At 37.3% G+C, this 20,821-nt stretch overlaps 1 non-coding gene across 1 annotated transcript; it reads right to left on the bottom strand.

Moving 5' to 3' along the window:
- Positions 1-2,305: 2,305 nt before the first annotated feature.
- LOC141722135 (small nucleolar RNA R71) lies at positions 2,306-2,412 on the bottom strand. Its single transcript, XR_012575164.1, has one exon. It is a non-coding gene; the product is annotated as a small nucleolar RNA R71 (small nucleolar RNA).
- Between the last annotated feature and the right edge of the window lie 18,409 nt (positions 2,413-20,821).

Genomic DNA, 20,821 nt, shown 5'->3' with positions numbered 1-20,821 from the left:
CGTTACAAGCCCTGTAACGCATTCTGGTAATGCGTTACAACCGTTTTAAAACATTAAAAGGTGTAACGCATTCCGTGAATGCGCCACAGGGTGTAACGCATTCCCGGAATGCGCGACACCCTTTCTTCTGCGTTTCTCCGCCTGTCAGAACAGCCGCCGTACTTTTCTTGCACTAATTTCCGTGCTGCCATCCCTGACACAGCAGCACATCACATGTGCTTTCTTTTCTACAGCAGAACATTACAACACAGACAATACAAACATATATATATATATATACTATATATACATATATTTATACTTATTAAATTACGAATTTAATTGTAACAACTTCAAAAATTCATAAAAAAAATCTATACATCATAAAATTATGAAAAAATACCCAGACGATCTACAACACTTGTAGAACCCAGATCAACATTCAAAATTATTCTGAAAAACGATTTCTCATCAGACAAAATAAATCAATGATATAACTTGTAAAAATCATAATTAATGCATACAAGCACATAAAATTCTGAAATTTTTACCACAGATCTATATGCATACAACCTATGCTCTGATACCATTGTTAGATTTTAATCGCAGCGGAGGCATGGTAAAACACTTTTACACATATAAAATCCAAATAAAAGCATATAAATCGTGGTAAAAACATATGGATCGATTACTAACCTTTAATATGCGATCCAAAAGCAACGATCGGAGATCCTTAGCAGCTGCTCCTCAAACGTGAAGCACTCCACCGGTATCCACCAAGAAAACGACGTTAAGGAGGAGGAGGAGGTGGAGAGAATTAGGTTTTATAAAATTTTGGGGTTTTGGGTTAGAATGAAAATAGGGTTTATAATAGTATATTTATAGGCAAAATTTTCAGCTGAAATTTTCCCATAAATATTATTATTATTATCCCATTTATTATTCTCATTAATAATTAAAACACCTTTTAATTATTAATCCTTTTTCTAAACACTTTAGAAATAATTCTCTCTCTTGATTTAATTTTCAAAAAATTAAATCCTTAATTAATAATATTAAGAACTTTTCTTAATTAATTTATAATCAATTAAATCTCATTTAATCAATTATTGATTTTTCCAATTAATTATTTATTTCACAAATAAATAATTATTAGCCATTATTAATTAATTCCTCCACCATTAAATCATTCTCTTTTTATGGTGTGACCCTGTAGGTTCAATATTAAGCCGGTAGTAGAAATAAATAATAATAAAACTATTTTATCATTATTTATATAAATTCTCTAATTTATTAAATATGATTAATTAATTAATCACATTTATTCTACATCGTGAGGGATACTTCTCAGCATATCGCGACTATCCGGATAATATGAATTCACTGCTTAGAATACCAAGAACCTATTCAGTGAATAGTTACCGTACAATAAACTCCTTCTACCCTACAATGTCCCGATTAAATACAAGGCATGGATCTCGTGTCAAGCCTATCTAATTTAATCACTTACTTACCATTTACTATGCTTAGTTCTATGCAAATTAGAAACTCCTTTCTAATTTCATTCACTCTGGCCAGAGATTCCTGAACTAGCATAAGTGGATCAGCCTTGAACATTCGCTTCCTTCACTGGAGGGGGTAGATCCTTTATTGATCATACACTATCTTCGTGTACAAATTCCTATACCCAGTAGAGCCCTAATAATTGTCCCTGGAGACTAAGAACTAAACCAAAGCATAGTTCAGTGTACACAAGATGACTATGATGACCTCAAGTCTAAGGATACTTGCACAACTATCACTATGTGATCAACTGCTGACACGTGAGTGAACTCCATCAGTTGTTCAGCTGGGCGAGTCATGTTCAGTGAACTTATTCTATAATAAGCACCTACATACTAGCTATAGTGTCACCACATAAATGTCTATGAGAACAGACATCCTTCATAATGAAGCAAGCATAGTATGTACCGATCTTTGCGGATTATTAATTACCAGTTAGTAATCCTACGACCAGGAACTATTTAAGTTTAGAGTTATCATCTTTTAGGTCTCACTATTATGATCTCATCATAATCCATAAAAAGCTTTACTCTAAACTATGGTATATCTTATTTAAACACTTAAATAGATAAAGCCCGTAATAAAAACAAAATAAGTCTTTTATTAATATCAATGAAATCAAAACATATTACATAAAAAGTTATTCCTAAATCCTAATACCTGATTGGACTTAGGACATATTCCTTTCACTGGGTCCATCACTACTTGGCAAGATCTTGTGCAAAAGTTTCTGGTGAAGTTTTATCCAATGGCGAAGACTGCGACTATGAGGAGTGCTCTTACTCAGTTTGCGCAGCAATCTACAGAATCTATGTGCGAAGCTTGGGAGCGCTACAAGGAGATGTTGAGAAAGTGTCCACATCATGGTATGCCTGATTGGATGGTGATCACCGGTTTCTATAACGGTTTGGGGGCCCAATCTCGGCCTATGCTCGATGCAGGAGCTGGGGGCGCCTTGTGGGCCAAAAGCTATACTGAGGCTTATAATCTTATTGAGACTATGGCTGCAAATGAGCATCAAAACCCAACTCAAAGGATGATCCCTGGGAAGGTAGCAGGTATTTTGGAAGTTGATGCAGCTTCAACTATTGCAGCGCAGCTCCAAGCGCTGTCTATGAAGGTCGATTCTCTAGCCACCAATGGAGTCAATCTGATAGCTATGGTCTGTGAGCTTTGTGCAGGTTCTCATCCTACGGATCAGTGTTCTCTTTTTAATGAATCTGTTCAGTATGTGAACAATTATCAGCGACCGCAACAGCCTGTACTAGCTACTTATCATCCTAACAACAGAAATCATCCAAATTTCAGCTGGAGTAATAATCAGAATGCTATTCAACAACCATATCAGCAAGGCGTAAGTAAACAGTTCAATCCACCTGGATTCCAGCAACCACAACATTATGCTCAAAGGCAATCATATCCTCAACAAGGAGGTGCGGCTCCACCCTCCAGTGCTGATTTTGAAGAACTTAAGCTGTTGTGCAAAAGTCAAGCGGTATCTATGAAGACCTTGGAAAATCAAATCGGTTAAATAGCCAATGCAGTGCTCAATCGTCAACCTGGCACACTTTCCAGTGATACTGAAGTGCCAGGCAGGAAGGAAGCTAAAGAGCAAGTCAAGGCTATTACCTTAAGGTCTAGAAAAGTTGCTGATGCTGAAAAAGAAAAAGAAGGAGAAGCTGAAGTTGGTGATGAAGAAGCTAAGCAAAAGGAGAAAGCGGCGAAACCAAGGAAGACTACTGTTAAACATACTCTGCCTGAGGGTAATACAGGGGAGAAACAGCTCTATCCTCCACCACCTTTTCCTAAGAGATTGCAGCAACAAAAGCTGGATAAGCAGTTTGGCAAGTTTCTGGAGGTGTTCAAGAAACTTCACATCAATATACCTTTCGCTGAGGCTCTGGAGCAAATGCCTAGTTGCGAAATTTATGAAGAGTATTCTTTCAAGGAAGGTGAAACTGGATGACCTTGAAACCATTGCTCTAATGGAAGAATGCAGTGCTGTGCTGCAACAAAAGTTACCTCCAAAGCTTAAAGATCCAGGTAGCTTCACCATTCCTTGCACCATTGGCAAGTTGTCTTTTGACAAGTGCCTTTGTGATTTGGGAGCAAGCATCAATCTGATGCCGTTGTCGATCTTCAAAAAGTTGAACTTGCCTGATCCAAAGCCCACCTACATGTCTCTACAATTGGCTGATCGTTCTATTACATACCCATGAGGCATAGTGGAGGATGTGCTAGTAAAGGTGGATAAGCTCTTCTTTCCTGCAGACTTTGTTATTCTAGATTTCGAGGAAGATAAGAAGATTCCCATAATCTTGGGGAGACCTTTCTTGGCTATAGGTCGTACCTTGATCGATGTGCAGAAAGGTGAACTTACTATGAGGGTGCAGGATCAGGATGTGACATTCAATGTATTCAAAGCAATGAAATTCCCTACAGAAGATGAGGAGTGCTTAAAGGTAGATTTGATTAATTCTGCGGTTACTTCAGAACTTGATCATATGCTAATGACTGATGCATTAGAGAAAGCCTTAGTGGGGGATTTTGATAGTGATGATGAGGATGGTAATGAGCAACTACAATATCTAAATGCTTCTCCCTGGAGGCGAAAGCTAGACATGCCATTTGAATCTCTTGGTACTTCAGACCTCAAAAATGCTGAAGGAAAGCTAAAACCATCTATTGAGGAAGCACCTACCTTGGAGCTTAAACCATTGCCTGAACACTTGAGGTATGCTTTTTTAGGTGATGCATCTACTTTACCTGTTATTATTGCATCAGACCTTTCAGGTAGTGAGGAGGACAAGCTCTTAAGGATCTTGAGAGAATTCAAATCGGCTATTGGATGGATTATAGAAGATATCAAGGGGATCAACCCTTCATACTGCATGCATAAAATTCTGCTAGAGGAAGGTAGTAAGCCGACTGTTGAGCAACAACGCAAACTTAATCCTATCATGAAAGAAGTGGTGAAGAAAGAAATTCTGAAGTGGCTGGATGCAGGAATCATTTATCCTATTTCTGACAGTTCTTGGGTGAGCCCCGTGCAATGTGTACCTAAGAAAGGAGGTATTACTGTGGTAGCAAATGAGAAGAACGAGCTCATCCCCACTCGAACAGTCACAGGATGGAGGGTATGCATGGACTACAGAAAGTTGAACAAGGCCACGAGGAAGGATCACTTCCCTCTTCCATTTATTGATCAGATGCTTGACAAGTTGGCCGGTCATGAGTATTATTGTCTTCTGGATGGTTATTCGGGGTATAATCAGATATGTATTACACCAGAGGATCAAGAAAAGACTACCTTCACTTGTCCATTTGGCACATTTGCTTTTTGCAGAGTTTTGTTTGACTTATGTGGTGCACCGACCACTTTTCAGAGATGTATGATGGCTATATTCTCCGGTATGATTGGAAATAACGTCGAGGTGTTCATGGACGACTTCTCCGTCTTTGGACATTCGTATGATGAATGTTTGAGTAATCTTCGTGCAATACTCAAAAGGTGTGTGGAAACTAATTTAGTGCTCAATTGGGAAAATGTCACTTTATGGTGCGTGAAGGCATTATTCTTGGGCATAAGGTCTCTAGCAAGGGTCTTGAGGTAGACAAAGCCAAGGTGGGAGTCATTGAAAATCTTCCACCACCTCTTTCTGTGAAAGGAATCCGTAGTTTTCTTGGTCATGCGGGTTTTTATCGGTGTTTCATCAAGGATTTTTCAAAGATATCTAAGCCGTTGTGCAACTTGCTTGAGAAGGATGTGCCTTTCAAATTTGATGATGAATGCTTGACGGCATTCGAGACTCTCAAGAAGAGTTTGATAACTGCACCAGTTATTACAGCACCTGATTGGACAGAGCCTTTTGAGATGATGTGTGATGTGAGTGATTATGCGGTGGGCGCAGTTCTTGGGCAGCGCAAGAATAACCTCTTTCATGTGGTTTCCTATGCTAGCAAGACCTTAAATGGAGCTCAAATGAACTACACCACAAATGAGAAGGAGATCTTGGCTATAGTCTTTGGTTTCGAAAAAATTCGATCTTATTTGCTTGGAACAAAGGTGACAGTGTTCACTAATCATGCGGCCATTCGCTATTTGGTTTCCAAGAAGGATTCGAAGCCTAGACTCATTCGTTGGGTGCTCTTGCTACAGGAATTTGAGTTAGAGATCAAGGATCGAAAAGGTACTGAGAATCAAGTAGCTGACCATCTCTCTAGATTGGAGAATCCCGAGTCTACTTCACATGATAAGACATTGATCAACGAATCTTTTCCGGATGAGCAGTTATTCGCAGTTCAGGAGGAAGAGCCATGGTTCGTAGATATTGTGAATTATCTTGTCAGCAATATAATGCCTCCTAATATGAATATGGCTCAAAAGAAGAAGTTTCTGCATGAGGTGAAGTGGTATATGTGGGATGAACCGTATTTGTTTAGACAGGGAGCTGACCAGATCATCAGGAGATGTATCCCATTTTGTGAGACGGAGGGGATATTACGAGACTGCCACTCCACAGTTTATGGTGGACATTATGGTGGTGAGAAGACGGCAGCTTGTATTCTGCAAGCAGGTTTTTTCTGGCCTACTTTGTTTAAGGATGCTCATCAGTTCATTTTAAGGTGTGATTGTTGCCAAAGAGTGGGAAATCTTACGAGAAAGGATGAGATGTCATTAAATGTGATGCTTGAAGTTGAGGTCTTTGATGTTTGGGGAATCGATTTCATGGGGCCATTTGTCTCATCCTGCAATAATCAGTACATCTTGCTGGCAGTCGATTATATCTCAAAATGGGTAGAAGTCAAAGCTCTGCCGACGAATGATGCAAGGGTAGTGTTGAATTTTCTTCATAAGCAGATTTTCACAAGATTTGGAACGCCACGAGTTATCATAAGTGATGAGGGGTCGTATTTCTGCAACCGTAAGTTCACTTCTATGATGCATCGCTACAATGTGAATCATCGTGTTGCTACTGCCTATCATCCGTAAATGAATGGTCAAGCGGAAGTGTCTAATAGAGTGATCAAGCACATTTTAGAGAAGATTGTTTGTCCGTCAAGGAAGGATTGGTCTTTAAAGCTCGATGAAGCTGTTTGGGCTTAAAGAACAGCATATAAGACTTCACTTGGGATGTCCCCGTTTTAACTTGTGTATGGTAAGGGATGTCATTTACCTGCGGAGCTTGAGTATAAGGCCTATTGGGCGTTGAAGAAGTTGAACCTGGATCCAGATGCAGCTGGAAAGAAGCGAATGCTTCAGCTAAATGAACTTGATGAATTTCGACTCCAAGCGTATGAGAACAACAAAATGTACAAGGAAAAAGTGAAAAGGTGGCACGACAGGAAGTTATATCCTAAGACATTTGTGCCGGGGCAACAAGTTCTTTTATTCAACTCTCGTCTCCGACTTTTTCCTGGAAAGTTGAAATCAAGGTGGTCTGGACCTTTTATTGTCAAAACTGTGTTTCCACATGGAGCGGTGGAAATTTTTGAGAATGATCCGGACCAAGCATTCAAGGTTAATGGTCAGCGTTTGAAGCATTACTATGGGGACACGGAAAACCGGGAAATGGTTAGTGCCGTTTTATTGTCAACTTGATTAAGGTACGCTACGTCAAGCTAATGACGAAAAAGAAGCGCTTCTTGGGAGGCAACCCATGATTTGTTGTTAAAGGAACCCTTAGAAGTTAATAACCTATCCAAAACCTCAAAAAAAAATCAGAAAAACAGGCAAGGAATTTTTTTTCCAGTAGACCCCTGAGCGCCCGCTCAGCTCTGCTGAGCGCCGCTCAGTAAGCTGAGCGCCCGCTCAGCTCTGCTGAGCGACCGCTCAGGGCCCGACTGGCAGAATTTTTTTTATTTTTTTTAGTCTTATAAAAATCTAAAAAAAATCTGAAAAATCAAAATATCAAAACACAGCCCCACTACCCACGAATTATTTTCCCATTACCCACGTTTTTAACCCTCAAAACCCACTCCTAGTCAAATTTTACCCTAATCTCTACCCTATATATACATACAACTATTCCATATACTCCCTCATACACTTTCAAACCTTAAACTCTCTCCTATATTCAAAAAAACACAAATCTTAAACACTTTTTCTCAGTTTCGATGGCACCCAAGAGATCCAGGACTAGTGATAGCAGCAACACTGTTCCTACTGCTGATTCTTCGAGGGGTACTGCTGCGAGGCCTCGGTTGTTTGATAGGGCTACTGAGGAGGAGTATACTAGGCTTCTGGGTAAGCCAATTTTGAAGGAGGGGGGATTTTTACCATCGGTGAGGGATGGTGAGTTATTGCCAATGATTGCTGAGAAGGGTTGGATTGCTTTTTGTGAGTCACCAGAGGCAGTTCCGATGAGCGTTGTTCACGAGTTCTATGTGAACGCGAAGGCTGAAAAGAATGGGTATTCTGTTGTGCGGGGGATGACGGTGGCTTATCACCCTGCGGCGATTCGCCGTGTGATTGGGCAGCGACAGAGGAAGCCCACAGAGGAGAATTGGAACGAGAAGACTGTTGAGGATTTTGACTTGGATTTGATTTGTGCTACTCTCTGTAGACCGGGCACAGTTTGGACTTTCAAGACTGGGACTAACGAGTATCGCCATTTTCCGGCGATTGCGATGAATAGGTATGCCCGTGCATGGAATGCCTTTATTTGCGCTAATATTCTTCCTACTTCACATGCACATGAGGTCACAGTTGAGCGAGCACAGTTGTTGTAATAACCCCAAAATTTTTGAACTTTTAATAACCCTTATGAATAGTGTTTTGCTGATTATGCTGAATAAGAAAACTTTCCATGCCACACTATGTAGGGGTTCTTCTATTGTTATTCTGAGATCTTATTAGTACTTTATATGGGATATAAGTGTATGTAAAGATCGTCAGAATCCAAATTCGAACACTTTGATTTTTCCCGAAAATCCACCAGATACCGAAAGAATTGAGTATAAGGTAACAGGATAAAAAGGATTTAAATTCAAGGATTATAAGAGAGGATCATAAAAGGAAGATAATGTATTGAGGAAGGTTAAGGAAACCCAAGTAATAAGATCCCGAGTATGATCCCTCAAACGATAAACGAAAATGAAAGTTAAGCGAACTGTATAACAGATCAGCGGTCATTAGCCAAGTAATTAGAAGCTAATCAAAGAGGTTAGTGAGGATGATGTCATCAAACCAATAAGAAGAGGACAAGTGTGGGAGGATGACATAACAAGGTGACATAAGCATGACAAAAAGGAAGTGTGTTGTTGGTTGATTCTTAGCCATGCAAAAGTTACCATGGTTAAAAGTAATAAATCAAAACAAAACAACATCAACCAAGCCAAAACAATTCATTTCACCAAAAAAAACACAAAGTTGACTTCATTTCTTCAAGGAAGCTCTCGGCTTTTCTCTTTATTTTAAGAAGGAAAATTCAAAATCTAAGATCCAAGCCTTGTTAGTTAGTGAGGTAATTATCTAATACTCCTTATGCATAGATATAGCTATCCTATAAGTTTGAGCTTCAAATTCATTCACAATCTCTTCCTAAAAATCATGGAAGAAGAGGGTGAATAGTGTTTTTCAAGAACTTAAATTTTTGTTCTTGAGTTTTTGTTTAGATTAAGCTTGGATAAGGACTTTTAAGGGTGATTCCAAGCTAATTACTTGATTCTCCACTCTCCAAGGAAGGTATAACCCCTCCAAACCCTAACTTTACTTTGAGTATTTGGTTTAGTTTTGTTGTTATGGTTCATGAGAAGCATGATTCTTGTAGACTTAGAGTGTGGTTGGTTTTGTAATGAGTTGGAGTTGTAATTCTTGGATTATTGATTAATGAACTTATGTATAGTTTTAATTCATGTTTGAGAATAATATAAATTGGAGAACTTGAGGTGTTGGGGCTGTTGTAGTATGATATGGATAGATTTTGGTTGTATGAATGAATTGTGGTTGATTGGTGATTGGTTTGAAGTAGAATACAAATTGGTAATCGCGTAAACATAGCCGTCGTAATGTCTGATCTACTTAAACTGTTTTTGCTCTTAACATCAGAACCCGAGAACTCACTGTTAGGATTTTACCATTTCCATGATTAGATAGTTCATGTTACGAGCTTCGTTTTGATATGTGGTTCATTTGAATCCGATGTACGGTTTAGGAGAAACGACCGTTTTAAGTAACGGCGTTTCATGAACGAACCATTATCCCTCGCCTTACTTTGAAACCTTGGTTAAGGCCCCTAAAAGACTAACTGGATTACGAAGCAATTATGTAATGTGGATTAGGAAGTTGGTAAAGTACTCGCGAAAGAATTGCCTTAAAATTCGTAATGGTTAATTTATTAAAAATGGTGGAGCCGAGGGTACTCGAGCGACTTAAGTGAATCGTTAAGCGCAAAAGCGAGCGTTAGAGTCTAGTTGGTTAAAGTGTAGATTCTTAAGCGACTTCGGTTTAATTCCAAATTATATATTGTTTATAGGTTACCAGGCTCGTCCCAGGCCTTTTATCACCCCCAATCGCTCAGGCAAGTTTTCTACCCGTTATACTGTTGTTGTGATGTATATATGTATATGCATTATCTTGTGATAGATGCATGTTGGTTAATTAGCAAATTTTGTGATATATTGAAGCATGCTGATATGGTATATATATGCATGTCTGTTTCGTAATCTTGATATATATATCTGTTAATTCAAATGCTTATTAGTTGCATAATACCTATGCTAGAGATAAGCAGTAGTTGCGTATACCCTGAGTATAGGGGACCCAAAGGTGATCATTTTCTAAAACCGGGAGTCGATGTTCCCGAGTATATTATATATATAAACATATTTATATATATATATTGATATAGTTTTCAAAACTATTAATCGAATAAGGTTTATTCGATAACTTTATTTTTATTAATGAATATTACTTTGAATATTCATTCGAGGACTTATGACTCGGTTTATTTTATTTAAGGAATATTATCTTGAATATTCATTCGAGGACTTATGACTCGGTTTATTTTATTTAATGAATATTATCTTGAATATTCATTCGAGGACTTATGACTCTGTTTATTCTATTTAATGAATATTATTTTGTATATTCATTCGAGGACTTATGACTCCGCTTATTTACTAAATGATATTCTTTATTTTATTAAAGAATAATGTTTCGATAATCAAACTTATTTTCGATTATTCAAAAAAAGATCATACTTTCATATAAGTATATCTTTGGTTAATTATTATTATTCATTTGAAGTATGAGTTTTAAAACTTCTACTTCAACTATTATTATAAAAATCACCCTTGTTGGGAATATTATTTAAACAATAATATTCAGATATTTTCTAACATATCGGGACTGATTTATTTCATTAAATCAGCATTACTCCAAACATTCTTAAAAATGTTTTCGAGTCTTCAAAATGATTTTAAAAGTTAGAGCAGATCCCAAAACTCATTTTTATACTTAAGATCTTCCTTTCGAAGGGGATTTAAATACTCGCTCAAAACTTGAGGGATCCGGCTCAGTGGTGTATTTTACATTCGCAATGATGTTGCTGTTTTGATAAATGAATTGATTACTTACCCAACGTTCAGGAAGTAAGTCCATCCATTGAGTTGGCATAAGCAACATGGGCTCAGTGGGCGTCCATGAAAGTGTAAGTGGCTCAGTGGGAGTCCATCAAATGCGTAAGTGGCTGAGTGGCAGTCCAGCATAAGGTCCAATTGAGGCCAGGGTGATGACCAGTGGGGAATTCGTCCATCTACTAGTAGAAAAAGTTACTTATTGGTATCTTTGCCTGATCAGCAAGATATCAGTTTTATGCCAAGGTTTTCTCCTTTCCAAATTCATTGGATATTGCAACTCTATTTATAATTTTCATAACAGAGGTTTTCAAGGAGTGTATGAAATGTGTATATATATAGGTGTATATATATATCGGGACTTATTGAAGTATCTCGTAACTTCATTTCTTTCAAATGATATTTCAAAGATTGAATCTATCCAAGTCTTTTCTTGTAGTCTCATCTATGTGATGAACTTTTGAAACTGATTATACCTTGAACGGTGGTAGTTCAAGCAGTATTGGGAAAAGATATAAGTATATTGGAGTATCTTGTAACTTCATCTTTTAAACTTATATCTAGTAAATGATTATCTTATGCATGTCAAAGTTTTTCAGAAAAACGTTGAGACAAGGTTAGATATATGAGATCACCTTGCAACGATATTTTTATACAGTTATAAACTGGAACTCTGTGTATATTATACATGTCAGAGGATTTCAAAGATTGTGAAAAGTATATATGTATATATATACTGAATATTTTGCGACTTGATCGCGTTAAGATAACAAACTTGGTTCATTTCTTTTCGACCAAGACTTTCATGAGTACTATGAGAATGCTCATATATTGTTAATTATTATACATATTATTTCGGTGGGCTTGTTGCTCACCCTTGCTTTCTTCTTTCATCACACAACAACAGATAGAAAAGATGAACATGACCAAGCTTTTAATTCGCAAGCGGTTAGGAAACGTTCCGCAGTTTTCTGGAAGCGTTAATGCCGCTGTAGCTGAGGTAGAAATTACCAATAGGCTAGGCTTTCAACTTCTGATGTACCAAACTTATGTATCTATATGAATTGTAGTAATGGCAAAGAAATGTAAATTTATTCAGAAACCCTTTTAAGGTGTAACGGTTTATAATTGTGGAATAAAATGACTTGTGTTATTTTCGGTATTCATCTCTGAAACTATAACTTGTGGTGTGTGTGTATATTATGGGGTCACAGTACTCAGTAGTAGGTTGACTGTTAAGATTAAGTATTGATAAGGGAAATGGAACTCGTGACAACCCGAATCCCCGACCCCGGATTTTGGGGTGTTACAGAAATGGTATCAGAGCGAAGCGTTATAAACCTCAGAGATGATGTGGCGTTATGATAATAAGTTCACTAAGATAATAAGAACTCTTGCCAAGTTTATAGTCGGGCTACCTAATGTAGTACTGACAGTTAAAAACCTTATGGGAACCCTTATAAATATCGTGGTAGTCTAGGGTTGAGCAAGATGGAGCGAAACGCACTTGCTCAGAAATTTTGAAAAAAAAAGAAAAAAATATAAAAAAAAGAAAAAAGAAAAGAAAAAATAGAGAGTTAATGCATAATTGATCACGAGTGGGCTCTTTGGTATTCGAGTTATTAAGTTCTTAGGGGACTTTGTGCCTAGTTACCTAAGGTTTTGATAGTCTGGGATCCGCTAACCTAACGCTCGCTATATGGATGCCATTGCATAAGTCTTTTGTGGACCTCACTCATTGCACGGTCAAATAAGCATTTGTTTGTTGTGATAAATAAAAAGCATGATTCCGTAATAAGCTCCAGAAATCTTGAAGTGTTATAAGTCATTTTGTGCCTAGAATTTTATTCTACGTATAATCATGTAATTACCTTGAGGATAGTCAAGTTATGATAATTGATCTAGTTTCGAAGCATATCCGTTAAGCATCTGCACACACCACGTTTTCGGCTGTATGTTAGGTTGCATGATTTGATTGATCTTTATTCACCTAATTGCATTTGTTGAGATGTCGTAAGTTGGTTGGTTTGGTCATAGTAAGGGGGATCACTGCATTTCATATAGATTACATTCATGCATGTTTTTGTTTTGTTTTTGAGTCTATGACGCTTAAGGACAAACAACGATTTAAGTTTGGGGGTGTGATAAGTGGCATTTTATACCACTTAGAACGTCCTATAATGGCTTGAATTGGTGTCTTGAAATCAAGTATTTTGTGTATTTGATGTGTTTTTCTAGTGTTTGTGCATTTCAGGGTATTATTTGCATTTGTGGAGAGATTTCATCAAGAATAAGCCTTGGTATGTGTTTGGCATTGCAAGCGGGAAGGAGCAGAATGCAGCAAGAAACGGGAGAAAAACAGAGCATTTTCCAGAAGGGGTCTGAGCGCCCGCTCAGCTCTGCTGAGCGACCGCTCAGGAAGCTGAGCGCCCGCTCAGGAATGCTGAGCGGCCACTCAGGGACGGAATTTTAGAATAATTATTTTGGACTCCTGATTCCGTTTAACTTCCAACTTCTGAGTTAGCTGGGTTTTATGGGACTCCTATATAAGTAGTTTTCAGAGACGTTTCAAAAAGGTTGGATCGTAGTATTAATCAAGGAGCGAGGAGATAAGGAAGAAGACCGTTTTAGCACACCGCAACGAAGAGGAAGCATATTTTCTTATGATTCTTTATTTTGTTGTAACGTTGGATGCTAGTTTTCTTTACTTTGAACCTATTTACTCTTGTGACGTACTCTGGTTTAATAAAAGTTGTTTTAGTTATTATTCTCGTGTGTTATTATCATGTTTTCATATGAACCCATGATGACGATGAGTGTTATCATGGGCTAATCGTGATCATGGGGTCGTAACGGATTTACTATGGAATTCTTTAGTTAGTTGTTTAATACCTTAGTGTGTGATGATTGTATGATATCAAGTATTGGTTGTGCTTATTCGTCTTATGTGCATCGCGAACATATAAGATAGGGTGTTAATCTCTTGTGAAGCGACGGTGGATCTTGAGATTTAGAACTTGCCATGCTAGCATAGGTTCATGTATGTGTATGCATGATTAGTGGGTAACTCTAACCATTTTATTTGCCCTATGTAATCAAAAGGAATAACTTGTGCTTAAATCGTTATGTTGTCAATTTCTGTAGACATATAGGGACTCAACATAATTGATGACTATTCAACTTCTATCTTAATTGTGAATGCTTGGTAGAATGGTATTAGTACAATGAAAGTTGGCTTTTATCAGTTTCGTGTTGTTCGATTAATATCATCACTGTTGCATGCTAAGGGTAATGACAATGACTATTGATGGAAGTAGTAATGAAGTTGTGATCTCATGTGTGTTTTAATATTGTTAATTCAAGTGTCAAATAAGTGCTTAATTCTCGTAGTTAATTATAGTTAATAATTAGTTAATCAAATCTAAGTGTTATTGTTTTAACATTGAGAAGTAATCATACATTTGTGAGTGAGTGTAATTGAACATAATTAGTCTGAGTCTCTATGGGAACGAACTAGAAAGTATTCTATATTACTTGTGAACGCGTATACTTGCGTGTATTATTAGAGCGTGTTTTTGCCCTAACAGCTAGTGGCAGCACAAACCTCTTCCTCTACTCAACTTGCTGATAACAAAAAAAGGGAGAAAGAAAGTACAATTGTCCCAATCAGTCAAGAGAGATCAAGGAGTGAGGGGGAGCAGAAAGTGCTAAACATCCAAGTCAGCAAAGTAATTACGCCAACAATTGCTTTCACAAAGCCACCATCCATGGACAACATTGACATAATAAATCTGGCAGCAGCAAAACTAAACATAGACGATAAACTGCTAAAGATTGATGTAGCAGCAGCTGAGAAGGAGTTGAAAGAAAAATGGAGAAAGATAGATGTAATATCCGGGATATATCTTATAATTATTTTGCTATTAAATAATTATTATGTGAGTTCAGTATCTATTCTGTGAGTTAATTGTTAAATGTTATCTGTACTTGGATATTCAAAAATAATATTAATTGAGTATTTTAATTTTTATATGTCCAAAATAAAACATAGATAATTGTCATATCTTTCTAATTATTTTTATGTTGATTTATGGATTTATAAGGATCATATGAAATTTATAAAATCTTTTTCCGAGTATTTAAAATCTATTTTATAAAAATGGGAACCAACCGACGTCAACCGTTGTTACGTTTTTGGAAACCGAAACTCTTCCGAGAACTCCTTCCTAACCTAATTGTAATATTCCGAGCATATTCCATATTTCGACTTTTTCGATCCGGCGTACGGTTTATCCTGCGCGGGTCCCGGCGCAACATTTTCGATACAATATTCGTTTCGGTAAATCAATAAAACCCGTATTTTCGATAAACGGGATCTTTTTATTAAACTATCACAATTATCACTTCGTAATACGTGTAACCAGGCGCTGAGACCAAGACCGCAGTACAAATTGTACTGATTTGGATAATTATCCCGAAAACCGATACCGTTTGGATCAGTTTTTACAAATAAATGTATCGTTTTATATCCGGAATGATCCAACGGGATACTAATATTCCGTAAATATAAATAGCCTTTTTCCGTATTTTATTTCGTATCAACATCATTTGCAGATAGTTAATTCTATAATTTTCAGAGAAAAACCCTAATTACATAAACTATTCTAAGAATCAAACCGCAAAATGAAGGCGTTACCGATCTCTGTTTTCAAAGATTGAGTAACCAAAATGAAGGATTTGAAGTGTTCTATCAGATTCTGAGCTTTGTTTCACTGCAGAATCAAAGGTTTATTTTCTGGAAAATTTATTTATTTTCGAATTAAATTTATTAAAAATATGAATTTTTGTTCGGATGATTGTTTGTATGATTTGATGATTGCATGTTGTAGAGCTTGTTTTCCTGATGATTTTGATATATTATACGTCTGATTTGGAGTTCAATAACATGTTCAAATTTGAGTTTGATTTTCGAATTTTAAAATTAGGGTTTATAACCCGTATGAATGTTCTTAATTGAAATTTGGGGGTTTCTTATTCTGAAATAGATTGATGTTGTGGTATAGTGTATTGTATTCTCTGTGAAATTTGCAATCTAGTCGTACAAGTTTCATGAATCAACGAGGTCTGTAGAGAAGGGAGTTGTGTTTTGAAGTTTACGTCGAACCCGCCGGAAACCGGCGAGTTTCTTGATCAAATTCCAGCCAAGTCTGGGGTTATTGATGAATTTTGATTGCAGATATAGGTTCCTGGTGTTGTGTAGTTTAATTCTGGAGGTGATTGTGGTGGGAGGATACCGGAGGTGAGTTCTCCGGCCACCCCCGATTTTCCGGCGACTGAAACTGCAAAATTACAGTTTAGTCCCTGTATTTTTGAAGATGGTGAAGTTTAGTCCCTGTAGTTCGCAAAGTTTTCAAAAATAGGATTCCTATTTATAAAATGTTTAAAAATCATATTTCCTATTTATTTTTATTATAAAAATTCATTTTCAATTTCTGAAAATTCTGAAAATTATTATTTTAATTCCGAAAATTATTTTTAATTTAAAAATAAATCTAAATTAATTTGTTAATTAATTTCAGTTAATTTTTAATTAATTAATTGGTCAATTAATTCGAAAAATAATTGATTAATTGATTTAATTAATTATTAATTGATTTTAATCAATTATTTAATTAGATTTAATTATTTAAAAATGATTTAAAAATTCTGAAAAATAGTTTCGAGCTTTAAAATATTATGCTAAATTATTTCCAAAGCTCGATAATTAGTATAAAGTTGTTTCGGAGCCAGAATTGGCCTACCGAACCCTATTTATTAACCCGAAATTGATCCAAAGACCCGTTTTAATTCCGAAAAATATTTTAAAAATCATTTTAAATATCAGAAAGCCTATTTATGACCCGAGACTTCTTTATAAATAATATATCATTGACTACGTGATGTATTATGTGCTATATGTGACTTGTTGATTGACTATCAGTCTATATATTCGGTGTTTACTTGATTATTGCATAACTTTCAATCCGTTAATCGGATTTGGGTAAAACGAAGGGTAGATAGAAGTATGTGTTGAATAGAACTCTATGAGCCGATTATTGATAGATGTTTATGATATGTGAGCAGAAGAGGCAAGGCGTAGGAAAGGGAAACAGGTAGTTGAGGAGTAAGACGATTGTGATAGGAAGCGAGTGCAGTGTAGTAAGCTAATACCAGGCAAGTGTTCTGAACTTTCTCGAGATATTGTAGTACTTGATAGTCTTGTTGATATTGCAAGTGCTTTGAAGCACTGTACCCTAAACCTTGATTCCAGTTATTGATCTTGAGCCGTAACCTGATTCTTTCTAGACCATTGATTGTTGTATACCCAAACACGAACCTCAAGTATACGATCCTACTACGCAAATACATACAAACTAAATATTAAACACTGAACCAGATTGCTTACACAATCAAATCTTTGTATTTTATGCTTTGTAAGACCAAGTCCTTGAAACCCTGAAACATTGGTTCCTTTGTTATCCAATTATTTCTTTGCCCAGCATCCAAGCTTTGAAATTATCTTATTGATCCTTACAAGGATTGAAACCCTTTCATTGTTAAACACTAATTGTTGTTAATGATTCTGGTTATTGATTATTATTGCTTATTCTGTTATTATGTTAGAATTGGATTGTTTTTATAAAATTGTGGACCAGATTCGTGGTCAGACCATATAATGGCAAGTTAGGCCAATGTGTGCCTTGGATCCAGTAGTTAGAGTAAAGGTGTGTGCTTTGCTCGGGGTTAGTGCGTGACTGATCAGCAGCCTAACCTTAGTTTTTAACATGAAAATATAATATCCAATTCTAAATCATAATCCATTGTTCACTTGATATCATAATTATGTTCACTTGATGATCATTATTCTCAGTTTTGTCATTGTGACTTGCTGAGCTAGTTAGCTCATTTGTGCGATATTGTTTCTGTTATTTTCCAGTTAAGAAGGAACCAGTTGGTACCGCGGATCCCCAGTCCAGCGCGAGAGCTAGGGGTTCAGGTTGATCGAGCTAAGCTAGTAGGTTTCTTTTGGGATAATTTAAGTCTGTAAAAGTTTGTAATAATGTTTAATACTCAGTTTTAAGTTTGGAATAGTTGGGATTGAACAGTATGTAATATAAGTAGATGTGTGGCTTGTGTGCATACTTTAACTTGTTGCGATCCGTGATAGTTGATAATTAGGGTCACTGCATATTATTGTTATCTTTATTATTGTTATAAGCAGGTCATAAATAAGGCGTGTGTGTGTGTGGACCCCAAACTTCTGACCCGGGTTTGGAGGGCGCCACAGGTTTGGTATCAGAGCTACAGGTTATAAGTCACTGACACAAGCCTAGGTTGACGGGAATGGGTAGAGGGTTAGGATTAGAAGTAAGGAATAGAAAGATAGAACGTCGAGAGGTTGAGTGCTTCGGTATATCAGGTATTAGTGTAATTCGCGTTATGGTTCGAGATTCTGATATTGCGATATGATTTCAGATAGCAGCGATGGCCGACTCTTTTATTCCCGTATCAGCTGATCACTCAGAGCCTTCAGTTGGAGTGCCATCTTCGGATCCACGTCCTATTGTTCCACCAGTGTTGGCTATACTACCTCCACCTGTGTTGCAGCCCGTACCATTGCAGGCTATTCCACCTCCAGGCATGAGGCCACCTGTCAGAGGACCCCCACCTGCTGATTCAGGCTTTACTAGTCATTCAGTCACAGGAGTACCTTTCCAGTTCACTTCCTATCCTGTCCCATATCATCAGTTTGAGGCTTGCCTTATGGAGCAGCGATTCCTACAGGGTCAGATCCAGGAGTTATTGCATAACATGCGTACCAGAGAGGTTCGGAGTGGTGAGAGGCGACTTAGAGAGAGGCTACAGGCGTTTTGTAGGACAGCTGCAGTGAGGATTGCTGAGGCTACACATGAGGACATCACTCCTGATTTCTTAGTGGAGTGGGCTAAGTGGGTTCTAGAGGAGATTGAGGAGATTGGAGGTCCAGATTTGCCATGAGTCAGAGATTCAGAGATGGAAATGCTGAGCAGTGTTGTTATGGTTATGTAGTATGTACAGTAGTGTGTAATGTGTATCAGTAAACTTTTGAGTTGTCTTTATAGACTAGCTATGCTGACTAGTGAGTAGGTTGTTGTACCCTTTTGCTTTTACTTCCGAAGCGTCTTTACGCTTGTAATACCTAAAACTTTTGATCTATATATATCAATACCTTTTTCCTTTCCAGCACTGTCATTTATTTTATTACACCTGTTTTACCTTACCTTATCTATTGCACCAGTTATACGCCTGTGATACCATGTACCCTGTTTTCCATAACTATTTATATATTCTGTAAAGAAGCATGCAATTTACTTAGTTACAACTGTTTTCAAAAAGAGATATTTCTGTTTTGCAAAACTGTTCTTTTATTCAAAAGATTGATTCAAAAGCTAAATAAGTTGATTGATTCTTTACAGAAAATGCCTCCCAGAAGAAATACCCGCACCAACACCCAGAATGAAGAAACCAACAACAACAACAACCAAGATGATATAAACCCAAATGTGAACCCAGGACCCATAGACCCAGCAATAGCCCAGATTCTTCAAATCTTGGCCCAACAAACAGTTCACCTGGCACAATAACAACAAAGACAGACCAACCCCCAGGTAACTTTTAAAACTTTTCAAGCAGTAAACCCACCAGAATTCAAGGGTTCCTTAGAGCCAATTAAAGCAAATGTTTGGTTAAAGGAAATAGAGAAGGCATTTGCCTTAGTGAAAGTAAAGGAGGAACAAAAGGTTGAGTTTGCAAGTTACTATCTGAAGAATGAAGCCACCTATTGGTGGGAGATGGTGAAGACATTGGAAGGTACAAATGTTATTACTTGGGAAAGGTTTAAGGAATTGTTTTTAGAAAAGTATTTTCCTCAGTTTGTTCAGGATCAAATGGAGCTGAAGTTTTTAGAATTAAAGCAAGGGAACATGTCGGTAACTGATTATGAGGGTAAGTTTGAGGAATTGTCAAGGTATGTACCGTCGTATGTGGATACTGACAGGAAGAAGGCTAAAAGATTCCAGCAAGGTTTGAAACCTTGGATCAGAGGGAAGGTAGCCATTTTTGAATTGGATACCTATGCAAGAGTAGTATAAAAGGCTATGATCGCAGAGACAGAGAGTGAGATGTTCCAGAAGGAGAAAGAAAGCAAGAAAAGGAAAGTTGAGGGAAGTGAGGGTCAGTCACAACCAGGGAAGTTTCCAAATTTTAAGAAGGGCAAGTTTCAGCCAGGGAGAAATTTTAATTTCAGGAAACAGAATGCAGGAGACGGAGGCCAGAGCAACCGTCCAGTTAATACAAATCAGCCAAATCAGTTGAGACTAACTTTTCCAGATTGTCAAGTATGTGGAAAGAAGCATGGAGGAGTTTGTAATAAGTTGAAGGTGGTATGTTTCAAATGCAACCAAAAAGGGCACTATTCGAGGGAGTTCCGAAATCAGCCAGCAAGAGAACCAGCAAGTAAGGATCAGCCTATCCGGAATCCAGCAGTAAAGGTTCCAGCCATTGGATTTACGTGCTTTAAATATGGAAAGCCGGGACATATGGCCAGGGATGGCAAGACATCAGCCCCAGTCAGTAATGCATTAAGGATTATGGGATCTACCCCAGCAGTGAATGAGACTCC

The sequence above is a fragment of the Apium graveolens genome, chromosome 4, assembly GCF_009905375.1.
Source record: "Apium graveolens cultivar Ventura chromosome 4, ASM990537v1, whole genome shotgun sequence".
Classification (NCBI taxonomy): domain Eukaryota; kingdom Viridiplantae; phylum Streptophyta; class Magnoliopsida; order Apiales; family Apiaceae; genus Apium; species Apium graveolens.
This window is presented reverse-complemented; position numbering and strand designations above follow the sequence as displayed.